We start from the raw sequence: 11,968 nt of genomic DNA on the forward strand, positions 1-11,968 counted from the left end.
GGCATTTCTTTATTTTATTTTGTTTATTTTTATATTTTATTATGTTTTCATATTTTATTTTATTTTTAGTTTAATTTAATTTTCGCACTTATTTTTCAGCTTTAGCAGTCTGCGCGGAAACGATCATAACTGGAGTTCCGGGAATCCGTTTGAGGCGTTCTAAAAATCGCCGGAAAGCTAAGAGAGAGAGCTACGACTTTCGTGTTGGAGTCGAAGTCAGATTCGGAGCTCAAAATTCCAGAATTTCGTTTCAAGTTACAGCATTAAAAATTTATTTTAGTGTTGGGTCATGTTGTGGGCCTGGGTTATATTTTCGACCCAGTTGAGTTTTGAACCGGATCCATTTTTTATCTTTTTAAGGAGAATGTGTGTACTGTTCACGGGAGAGTATTCACGCAAAAAAATATTGTTGAAGCTTGAAAACTCATGGAGAACTAATCCTCTTTGGACGGATTCACTGTACTCAGGTTTCAAACTTTGAGATTGTTATGATATTTACAATTTAATTTCTATTCCTTTCAATTATATCATGTGATTGTTGTTTGCTTAATTCAATTATCATATAGTGTATTTGATTTAATTTAAGTGATCTGTGTTCCTTATTTTAATCGTAGATTAACTCTGCTTAACTGTTAATTTGCTCTATCATTTACCGTATGCTTAATCCGGCAATAGGAACATGTTCTCATAAAATCTCCCACGCTTGTTGACTGATTTTTTCATCAAATAGGATAGAAGTCCCGCTTGGGAAATTGTATTTTCATCGGTCGATGATTAGTAAGAACTGAGGCAGTGGATCCATTACTTTAATCGCTTATTTCACAACAACTTATTTCAGTAAGCAATTCTTTTAAGTGCTTTTTCTTTATCGGAAACCTAAACCAAACCCCCCCTTATTTTATTACTTTTATTGCTTTTCCCACAAGAATCCTTGAGAGACGATATTTCGAGTCATTGTCGCTATATTACATATTTACAAAAACCACTCGTTTTTGATCCGCGAGCGACCGCGGATCAATTTGGCAAAGGATGGAGCCTTGAATTTGTAAGGAATTCTCAGTCCATCAACCAGGCCCATATTCATGACATCAAACCCCAAAGAGTTCTGACATTCCATGGCACGGATTTTCTCAGCAAGGGCATCAACTTTCCTATCCCTCTCTTCAGTCCTTCCCACCTCATCATCATCACTAAAGAGAGTGAACATATCCTCTTGTCTATCAACCAACGGAGCAGGATGGCGAACCGGAGCACGGGTTGCTCGAACATTAACAGTCTCTGGAGCGATAGGTTGTCCGTTGATTCTGATACCCCTCAATTCATCACCCACGGCATAGTTATTGATGGGAATGGTAGCAGCAACATTGTCATTAACAGGGGCTACTTCTGGTGAATTCCGGTTGACAGGTGGAATCACAGCTTCCTGTCTCTGGGCCAAGGCTCACAACTCCTCTTGCCCTTGTACAACCCCTTGCATCATATTCATAAATTGGGCCATGTTAGGTGAGATACGAACCGTGCAATGTAGTTCAACCTCCCTAAAAACCCACGAACCTGCTTTTCCGTTCTTGGTTTAGGCATTTCTTGAATAGCTTTTACTTTCGCTGGATCAACCTCAATCCCTTTCTCACTGACAATGAAACCCAACAGCTTCCCGGATCTCACCCCAAACGTGCACTTGTTTGGATTCAGCCTCAGTTTGAATTTTCTCAGCCTTTCAAACAACTTCTGCAGGTTTACCAAGTGCTCCTCTTCTGTCTGAGACTTCGCAATCATATCATCCACGTACACTTCAATTTCTTTGTGCATCATGTCATGAAAGAGAGTCGTCATAGCCCTCTGATAGGTAGCACCGACATTCTTCAACCCAAATGGCATCACCTTATAGCAGAACGTGCCCCAAGGTGTAATGAATGTCGTCTTTTCCATGTCTTTTGGCGCCATCTGTCGCATTACGCGAAAAAACCGGCGGGAAAACAAAACAACAGAGCCGCCACCGTGCGTTATTTATCCCAAAGGAGGGAAAGGAAACGCTCGAAGTAAACCTGGAAAAGACATGGTCTCGCGACCAAAGAGAGATGGGATCGGGAGTCGGTTATGCGAAGGGAAGGTATTAGCACCCCTACTCATCTGTCGTACTCGACGGGATCCACGCACAAAAGAAAGGATAAGGTTGCTAAAAACTGCTCACACATTTGCCAGAGGGTTTCTGTACCACAGATGATGGAGCCTTTCCCTGAACTTTCTCCGTTATCAGCCATTTCTCAATCCTCTCCAACCTTTCAGCAATTGCTTTCTGTCCCAAGGCAAGCCCTTGCACAACACTGAACAACTCCCTCATCATCTCTTTCAATTCGAGAATGTCGGCGTTGGGTGGATCCATCAGTCTGAGATATCTGAACGGAAGAGCTATGCGCACCGGTTAGATACTGACACCTACAAAACAGCAAACAGGTTAATATGACTCACACATACAATGTCTATTCGTATGAGGAAAATTCTGTCCTTTGATTCTAGCTTCATTGAGATGGATAATATTTCATCAACAACATTCTGACATCCGGATGTCTCTCGACCAGAATCTCAATCAAAAATGGACCCAAGTACGGATAGACATGGGTTGAATGTAGATGAATGCGAAATGGGGATGATGCAAATGCGTGCAGGCAGGTCACTGTGCCATCTTCCAAGTCATCTGAGGATCAACTGTACTGGACCGGTCTCTGAACTGATCGTAATCATCTGAGGGCCCGAGTAACCGCAAATCCAACTTGGGAAGTTCCGAAATAAACGGAATAGGGGATATATCACCCTCATCACAGGACAATCTCTGGACAGGTAGTCTCAAGATCCTCTGAACAAGTGCCCTCAAATTCAGCCTAGGGATCCGAAATAAACGGAACCCTCTGATAGATATCACGGACAGAATTCCGGCGTGTCAGAGGTAGATATCCATAAGTTCATCTGAACCATAGTCACCATCAGTACCTGCAAATGATTCAATCCCACCCCACTCACGGGCGTCATCTAGGCCAGGGTAAGGTCAAGAGAAACGCAGGATAAACAACCCTTTCAAGAATATCATCATATACACACCAGATGTATGCAATGATAATACCCCATAAGGATCTGAACCGCTCGTGATATCATGTTCCGCTAAGTGGCGCAATACCACCCGCTTCCCATGAATCACTCTATTCCTAGGTGTCCTAACGTTCACTCATAGCCTGTGTATTGGGCCTTTTACCTCATGTAACTCCCACCCCAACAGAGAAACAGAGACACAACCAACACAAAGATAATATGATGCATGCAAACATAAATGCAAACATAAATGCAAACAATAAACAAACAAATGCAATAAATGAAACAGCAAAAGCAACCAAACCCTATCCTAGAGAGCTCTAGAAGAGACTCGCTCAGGGAAGATGGACCAGCAAGAGGTCAACTTCTCTAGTATCCCCAGCAGAGTCGCCAGCTGTCGCATTACGCGAAAAAACCGGCGGGAAAACAAAACAACAGAGCCGCCATTGTGCGTTATTTATCCCAAAGGAGGGAAAGGAAACGCTCGAAGTAAACCTGGAAAAGACATGGTCTCGCGACCAAAGAGAGATGGGATCGGGAGTCGGTTATGCGAAGGGAAGGTATTAGCACCCCTACGCATCCGTCGTACTCGACAGGATCCACGCACAAAAGAAAGGATAAGGTTGCTAAAAACTGCTCACACACTGCACACACAAGGCTGGAAGGAAACACAAAAAGACAAGAGAAACTAACTCGGCAAGATGTCGCATCCTGGGCCTACGTAGTCCGTCAAGCACAGACATCAGAGTCGACGTAGTTCAGGACAAGGGAAAACGTGCTCGCTAGGATGTCGCATCCTATGCATATGTATCTTCTCTAACCAGAGAAGAATCAGAGCACTCGTAGCTCGGCTAACGCACGCCAAACAAAACCACACAGGAAACCGACTGCCAATCGCTGGACTTACGTCAGATTCCACACAAACAGGCAAACATGGAAACCGAATGCCAATCGCTGGACTTACATCAGACTCCGAACCAACAGACACACACAGGAAACCAACTGCCAATCGCTGGACTTACGTCAGACTCCCACAAGCAAACGAGACACAGGAAACCAACTGCCAATCGCTGGACTTACGTCAGACTCCAAACCAACACAAAGGGGTTGAAAAAGAAAAAAGGGTGCCCGGAGAGATCAGCTCATCTCCTGCCTACGTACCTCATCTGGTATGAGGATCAGGGCGACGTAGTTCCCCTATACAGGGAAAAAGGACTAGCCTAACCAGATACAAAGGGAGACACAAACTACTAGGGAGACTACGACTCGAGCCTAGAAGTTATCATGCATACGATCTCTATGTTAAGGTTTCTATCTAACTTGCACAGGAAGCAAGCTATCCTAAACAGCACAGGTAAAAAAACATACAAGCACGCAAAGCAAGCACACACACTATATGCAAACAAATGGGCTCATACAAGGTTAGGCTGTGAGACACAAGCCAACTGGAATCGGGTGTAGTGAGCTCTTAACCCTAACATTGAGAGTTAGGGTGAAGCAGATGAAATGAGAAGTGAGGGTAAGACCTCACAGCTCTTATCCCTGGCCTGGGAGAGCTTCAGACAAATGAAAGTGTGGGAGTTCAGAATATAGGAACTCTTCTCCATATATGACTGACACAACAAAGATCTTGGGTTAATATCCATAATGCATCAACACAAGGTGTGAGCAAAGTGGATGACACACTGAATAGCAGGAGATGGATTGCACATCTCTTTTATCTGCCAATTGCCTCATAAGAGGACTTTTCCTGCTTGGCACAAAAGTAAACATTCACAAGCATTGCCTCTTAAGGAGGACTTCAGACAGGTGCCTGCCCCCATAACAGGACAGGTCTTCCAGACTACATGAAGTCAGAGAGTTATACCTCAATGGTTAAGCAACCAAGCAAAGCAAAAGCAAGTTCAAAAGAACTCAAAGCAACTTAAGTACCTGAAAAAAGTCTAAACCAATCAGTTTACAATTCAAACAATCTAACAGACAACAGTCAATCACACAATCAGACAGATAGTCAAAGCAACAATGTGCAAGCCACAAGCCAATAGGCACAACACAAATGACTTGGCATCAACCTACAAAACAACTCAAGGTTAGCCAACATCTAGAGTAAACATCAATGCTCAAGTGAGGAAGCATCATCAACTATGGACTTGGATGTGTAAACTTGAAATCAAAGCTCAACTGTGAGTCACAAACCACTAGGTCAAGGCCTAGGGTCAAAGATGGAAAAAAAATTCAAAACAGAACATGAAATTTGACATGAATCAACTTCATTCAATCAAGAACACAATCCAAAAGGTCTCATGTCAATATCATTAACCAAAATCATTTCATGAACCAAACAGGGCAAGGTATGCAACTTGTGACCACATAGTGACATCAGAAGAAACAAATGCACATTAAATAAAAAATGATTCAAATAATCTTGGCAAAGTTCATGAGTAAACAGGATATACAACATGATCATCACACACAAAATTAGAGGCATTGGACATCATTAGGCATGGCAATCACATAGCATAAGTCAAGACAAGCACAAAACAAGCACATGTGTGACACCAATTGTCACACCAAGTTAGCATAGGCATAAAACAGAGAGGGATTATGGTAAAAACCTCAAACCAAAGCCAAAACAATACTCAACATGTCTAGAAATAGTGTGCAAAATTTCACAAGCATTGGATAAGGAACAAGCATTTCACAATCAAATGAAGTTCAAGGCAATTTGGAAGCTCAAATGTGACCAACCAGAATGAAAAATCTCAATTAAATCAGAAATGATCTCAAAAATTCCAACAAAATTCATGAGCATTCACAACATCTATATCATGCATCATACAAAAAATCAAGGCAATTGGAGATCATTTGGCATGGCAAATTCATCAATCAAGTTGAACATCACAAGGTGTGACACAAATTGTCACACCTAACTTAGCACATTCATAAAACAGCAATGGTAATTGATAAAAATACCAAATCAACACCAAAATGTCAAGCAATGAGTCTAGTTATAGCATGTAAAATTTCATAATCATTGGACAAGAATCAAGCATTTCACAAATGATATGGCAAAGCAAGGTCAAGAATACATACATGTTCAAGTATCCTAGCCCCAAAAAATATTCAGCCATGCACAATTTATGGAAAAATGGTCAAAAAATAATAGACAAAATCAGGATCACAATGCAAAAAATCTCATAATTTTTGGATCAATTTTCAATTTGTTGTGAATTTTGGAAGTGTAAAGAAAATTAAAATGGAAATGTGAAGACAAGGCAAATAATGATGAAGAAATGAGAAAATGCAAGGTAAGGCAATTGTTCTGGCCAAGGATCGAACCAAGTGCACATTTGAAATACATAGCGCGCCAAAGCCAAAATGACGTAGTTTTGCCAGGAAACCCTAACGCGCGCTCACATGAATTCAAAAAAAATCCGCAGGTAACGTGATGAACTCGTAGTAAAATTCGCAGGTAAGCCTATGCGTTTTGCAAGAAAATTCGCAGGAAAACTGGCAATGTGTATGAACAATGAAGAACACGATGAAGACCTTCATCCTATTTTCCAGAATTTTTTCAAACATTCCAGAAATTAACCAAAAGCATACCATTCGATTCACCATGCAATGCACATTCAAGATCCATTATCATTTCAACATAAAACACCAAAACAAGCACGAATCGAAGACATTAAAAATCATGTATGAAACTTTAACTGCATGGATCTAACTCAAATCAGCATGAAATCACTCCATTCAAAGCTCAGTTTCATCACCATTCCAAGCTCTACACGATAGGCCTAATGAATTACAGAATTAAAGAGGTCGAAAATCATACCTCTTGATGAGCAGCAAATGAAATCACGTGTTTCCAAGGTTCTTGATGCTCCAATTCCTCTCCAATATGCTTATGGACGTAAATGATGATGAAATGGAAGCTTGAATGCACACGAATCTAGCTCAAACTTCACTTGCCATGAATGCTTCAATCTTTGCTCATGAACAAAACAGCCACGATTTCTTCTGGATTTTGATCCAAATGTGTTCAACCACACCTCATGATGATGAATTAAGCAAAAGAAAGTGCTTGTGTTTGCAGAATTTTGGAGAAAAAAGTGAGAGAGAATTTTGAGAATTTGTGAAAATCTAGATCTAGAATTGGTAAATGTGAAAAACAGTTATGGTTTAAGGCTTTATAGTCCATGCTAATCATGTTTAGGCAATGGTTTAAGCAAATGCAAGTGTGATTAAGGGCTTTGTGGTGTGAATGCAAAAAATGAGTTTTCATGCTCCATGCACCTCATGCACGTGAACAATGCATGTTCTTGGCTTAAAATGACTTAAAAACCTTCCATGCACATGTTGGAAATGATTTGGTATGCTCATGTTACACCAAAATGATTTTATGCAATTTTCCACAAAAAACTTCATGATTGAACCAATGCCATGCAAATGAGATTTCATGTCAAGTGATGCCATGCTTGGAAAATACATGTTACAAGGATCAATGTGCAAAAAGAAGCACTCAAATTGGCCTTTTGGTTGAGAAGTTATGCCCATTTGAAGTTTAAACCACACTTTACCAAGTTTGAACCATATCTCCTCAACCACACATGAGAAATCCATGATCTTGGACTTTTTGGAAATGGGAGAGAAAGATCTACAACTTTCATGTTGAACAAAATTTCATTTGAAGCTTTCTTGATGATGTAATATTGAGTTGAAGTTGGTCCAAAACCTTGCCATTTTTGGAAAGTTCAAATTACAGGTCACTTACTATTTTTGGAAAGTTTTGATCTGACCTCAAATTCTTCAATGTTGATGTTTGAAATGTCAAATGAGACTTGTTAGCACATGAATGAGGCATCTCTAACCATCTCCCACCTTCAAATCCATAGTTGGCATGACAATTGACTTCTGTTGACTTTTTAGGGTTTCAGATGACTTGCACATGGACTGATGATCCTGAGCTTTCAACACTTGGCCAAACCACTTCAAAATGATCCTTGAATCATGAACTCCTTGTACCAACCCTAGGGCTTTGATCTCATGGAGAATGCTCTTGTGGCCTTGCACAGTTTGAACCTCCTGACCAGTCTGACTGATGACATGCAATGAACTATGTAATGAACAATGCAATGTTAATGACCTAAAAATGAAAATGTATATACAAATGGGAGGTGAAAATTTGAGGTGCTACACCATCTTGATCTGGTTATAGCCAGAAAATCCATCCATGAAAGAGAAAACCGAGGATTGAGCAGTGTTATCAACCAATACATCAATGTAAGGTAATGGGAAGTCATCTTTCGGACTGGCTCTGTTTAAATCCCGGTAATCGATACACATCCTGACTTTACCATCCTTCTTCGGAACGGGTACAATGTTGGCCACCCACGGGGGATAATTGGTAACTGCCAGAAAACCCGCATCCAATTGCTTCTGAACCTCCTCTTTGATCTTGACAGCCATATCAGGACTAGTTCTACGAAGCTTCTGCTTTACCGAAGGACAATCTTCTTTGAGAGGTAGCCTGTGCACCACAATATCTGTATCCAACCCAGGCATATCTTGATACGACCATGCGAATATCTCTACATACTCTCGCAGCATTTCGATCAGCCCTCTCTTGACTTTATCCTCTAAAGCAGCCCCTATCTTGATCTCTTTCCTGGCATCTTCGGTACCAAGGTTAATAATCTCCAACTCTTCCTGATGAGGTTGGATGATCCTTTCCTCCTGTTTCAATAATCTGACCAATTCTTTGGGGAGTTCAGCTTGGTAAATGGGATTATCGAAATCATACTGAGCCATAACATAACTGTTTTTAGTGGAGTCCGCGAGATCGATTCTGCATGAACAATGTTTCAATGCTTTATTTTAGAAAAAAGTTCAAGAAAGTCACAAAAACAAAAAAACATTGCCATTTTATCGTTTTGAAAATGAAAATAAAAACAGAAAGACAGTGAGCGCAAATTTGTTTGCAAAACGTCCTTTATTAATGATAATCATTTCAAAACATGATGTGGCCCTACAATGAACCACTACGCCCCGGGCAGAACGTAGGGTTTTTGTGCAGAATGAAAAACAAAAGAAAATTACTCTGTCTGAAGAGTAACTTGGACTATTTCTTCGGCTGTCCAATTGTTCACCATCTCCCCCGGAGCACACGGGCGCACCCAGTTGTCCATATCATAATCACTGTCTCCGTCTTCACTACCGGCTGCAAAGACGTCACCATGATTCATCAACCCAGCGCTGGTGAAGGTACTCGGCCCTTTTTGAACACCCTGCTCTAACTGAAGAGGTTGGTAACCAATACCAAATTTGTCCTCCTTAACGGGCATGTCAACCATCTTTCCCCAGCCCTCTGCATTACCAGAGTTAACCACCTCCAAAGCTTGCTTGTATGACGCAATTGAGACACCTGGCTTCTTCTGCTCAACAAAAGCCACCTTCTCCATAGCAATGGTCTCGAAGGCTTGGCACAGAGTTTCATGAATCTCGCCATCCATCTCCACATATTTGAAAGAGGGTAGATGGCTCACAAGAATGTCCTCCTCGCCACACACAGTCACAACCTGACCATTCCATACGTACTTCAGCTTCTGATGGAGAGTTGACGAAACTGCCCCAGCCCCATGTATCCAGGGACGCCCCAATAAACAACTATATGCTGGTTGAATATCCATCACATAGAAGACAATATCAAATACCTCCGGGCCAATCTTTACGGGCAACGTGACTTCACCGAAAACAGATCGCTTGGATCCATCGAAAGCACGGACCACAAGATCACTTGGGGTGAGGACAACCCCTTCAACATCAAGTTTTATCAAAGCCTTCTTTGGCAACACATTCAAGGAAGATCCAGTATCAACTAACACATGCGACAACACTGCGCCTTTGCACTCCATAGCGATATGCAGGGCTTTGTTGTGATTGCGACCCTCAGGCGTCAGATCCAGATCTGTGAACCCCAGCTCATGTCTTGTGCTCACATTCGCAATAACACCCTTGAGCTGGTTGACCGAAATCTCTTGAGGCACGTAAGCCAAATTCAACATTTTCAGCAAGGCGTTACGGTGTGCCTCAGAACACAATAACAACGAGGATAGAGATTTTCGACGGAGTTTGGTTCAGTTGGTCCACAATCTTATAATCATTTTTCTTAATGATCTTCATGAACTCCTCCACATCTTTCTCAAAGGAACCCTCAGGCACTTCCTTCTGCCCTGATCCTTCTTCAACCACAACTTGCTTCCCTTTTGCTTTGGCAAGAGTCTCAGCATTGTTATCTCTCAAAGTCTATGGTGCGAACAGACGACCGCTTCTAGTAAACCCTCCAGGTCCTCCCACATTGTCCACAGCCGTACCAACAGTTACAGGAGTTTTAACTGGCACACCAATTGTCACTAGAGCTTGACTCACCGGTCTGGTCTGATGTTCTGACCTTCTGTTGCTGCGGAAAGCATTATCATACTTCCAAGGAACTGCCCTACTGTTCTCAACAGGTCTTCTATCAGAAGCAACTATAGTGGTAGGAGCACCGACAATTACTGGTGCAGATATAGTCACAGGAGTCCCAATAGTTACGGGTGCATTAACAGTTCTCGGAGCACGTCCAGGACCTTCGGATGGTTTAAAGTAAATGGTGACAGTTGATACCACCCCACGATCTTTCGCCACTCGACCAAACGGCAAGCAACCCTCATCTATCAGACCCTGGATACCTCTTCTCAACTTTTCACAACCATTCTCTTGATTAGCACAATCTGAACAACCCTCATCACAGCCCGGGAACACTCCCCCTTTCAACAGACGCTCTTTTACCACAAGCAACGACGTTTGAACCTCATCAACACTGACTACCAAATCCACAGCTTCCCCATCTTCCACATTGTTCACCCTAGGCCCACCATGCTGAGGCATAGGATTATTCACAACATTCGGAACAGGAGCGAAATTGATTGTTTTGGCATCAATCAGATCCTGGACCTTATGGTGAAAAGCCCGACAATTTTCAATATGATGCCCCGGTGCACCGGAATGAAAGTCGCAACGGACATTGGCATCATACCCAGCAGGTATCTTCGTCAATGGAGCCATGGTGCGAAGTTCAACAAACCCCAACCTGAGCAATTCAGGAAGCAACTCAGCATATGTCATTGGCAACGGGTCGAAAGGATGATCTGGCATTCTCTTGTCTTGGCTGAAATGGGCGTTGTTGTTGTTGTTGTCTCGGATGTTGTTGTTGAGATTGAGGTTGGGGTGCTGGGATAGTCACAGCAGCAACCTGACAGTACTGTCCTCTATTCACATTCCTCCGACTGTGCACAGCATTAGTCTCACCCTCCCTCCTTCGGGGTGCCCCAGCAAATGGCTTCTTCGAACTAGAAGATGAAGAACCAGAATCTTGAATCTTACCTGCTTTGATAAGACTCTCGGTCCTCTCTCCACAGATAACCACATCTGAAAAGCTACCGAACGGGTAACTTCCCATACGGTCCATAAACACACCCTGCAATGTTCCGATAAACATATCGGTCAACTCTCTCTCTAGCATCGGAGGTTGCACCCTTGCCGCTAATTCGCGCCACCTCTGGGCGTATTCTTTGAAGCTTTCACCAGACTTCTGGAACAAGCTCTGCAGTTGGGTTCTGCTTGGAGCCATGTCCATATTGTGCTTATACTGCCTCAGAAAAGCTTCACCCAGATCTCTCCAGCTTCTAACAGATTCTCTCTTCAGATCCATGTACCAGTCTAATGACGCTCCAGACAAGCTGTCCTGGAAAAAATATATCCACATCTTCTCGTCATCAGTGTATGCGGAGATCTTTCTGTAGTAAGCTTGCACATGGGTGCGAGGACAAGAAGTGCCATTATA

Source organism: Lathyrus oleraceus, chromosome 4, assembly GCF_024323335.1.
Source record: "Lathyrus oleraceus cultivar Zhongwan6 chromosome 4, CAAS_Psat_ZW6_1.0, whole genome shotgun sequence".
NCBI classification, from domain to species: domain Eukaryota; kingdom Viridiplantae; phylum Streptophyta; class Magnoliopsida; order Fabales; family Fabaceae; genus Lathyrus; species Lathyrus oleraceus.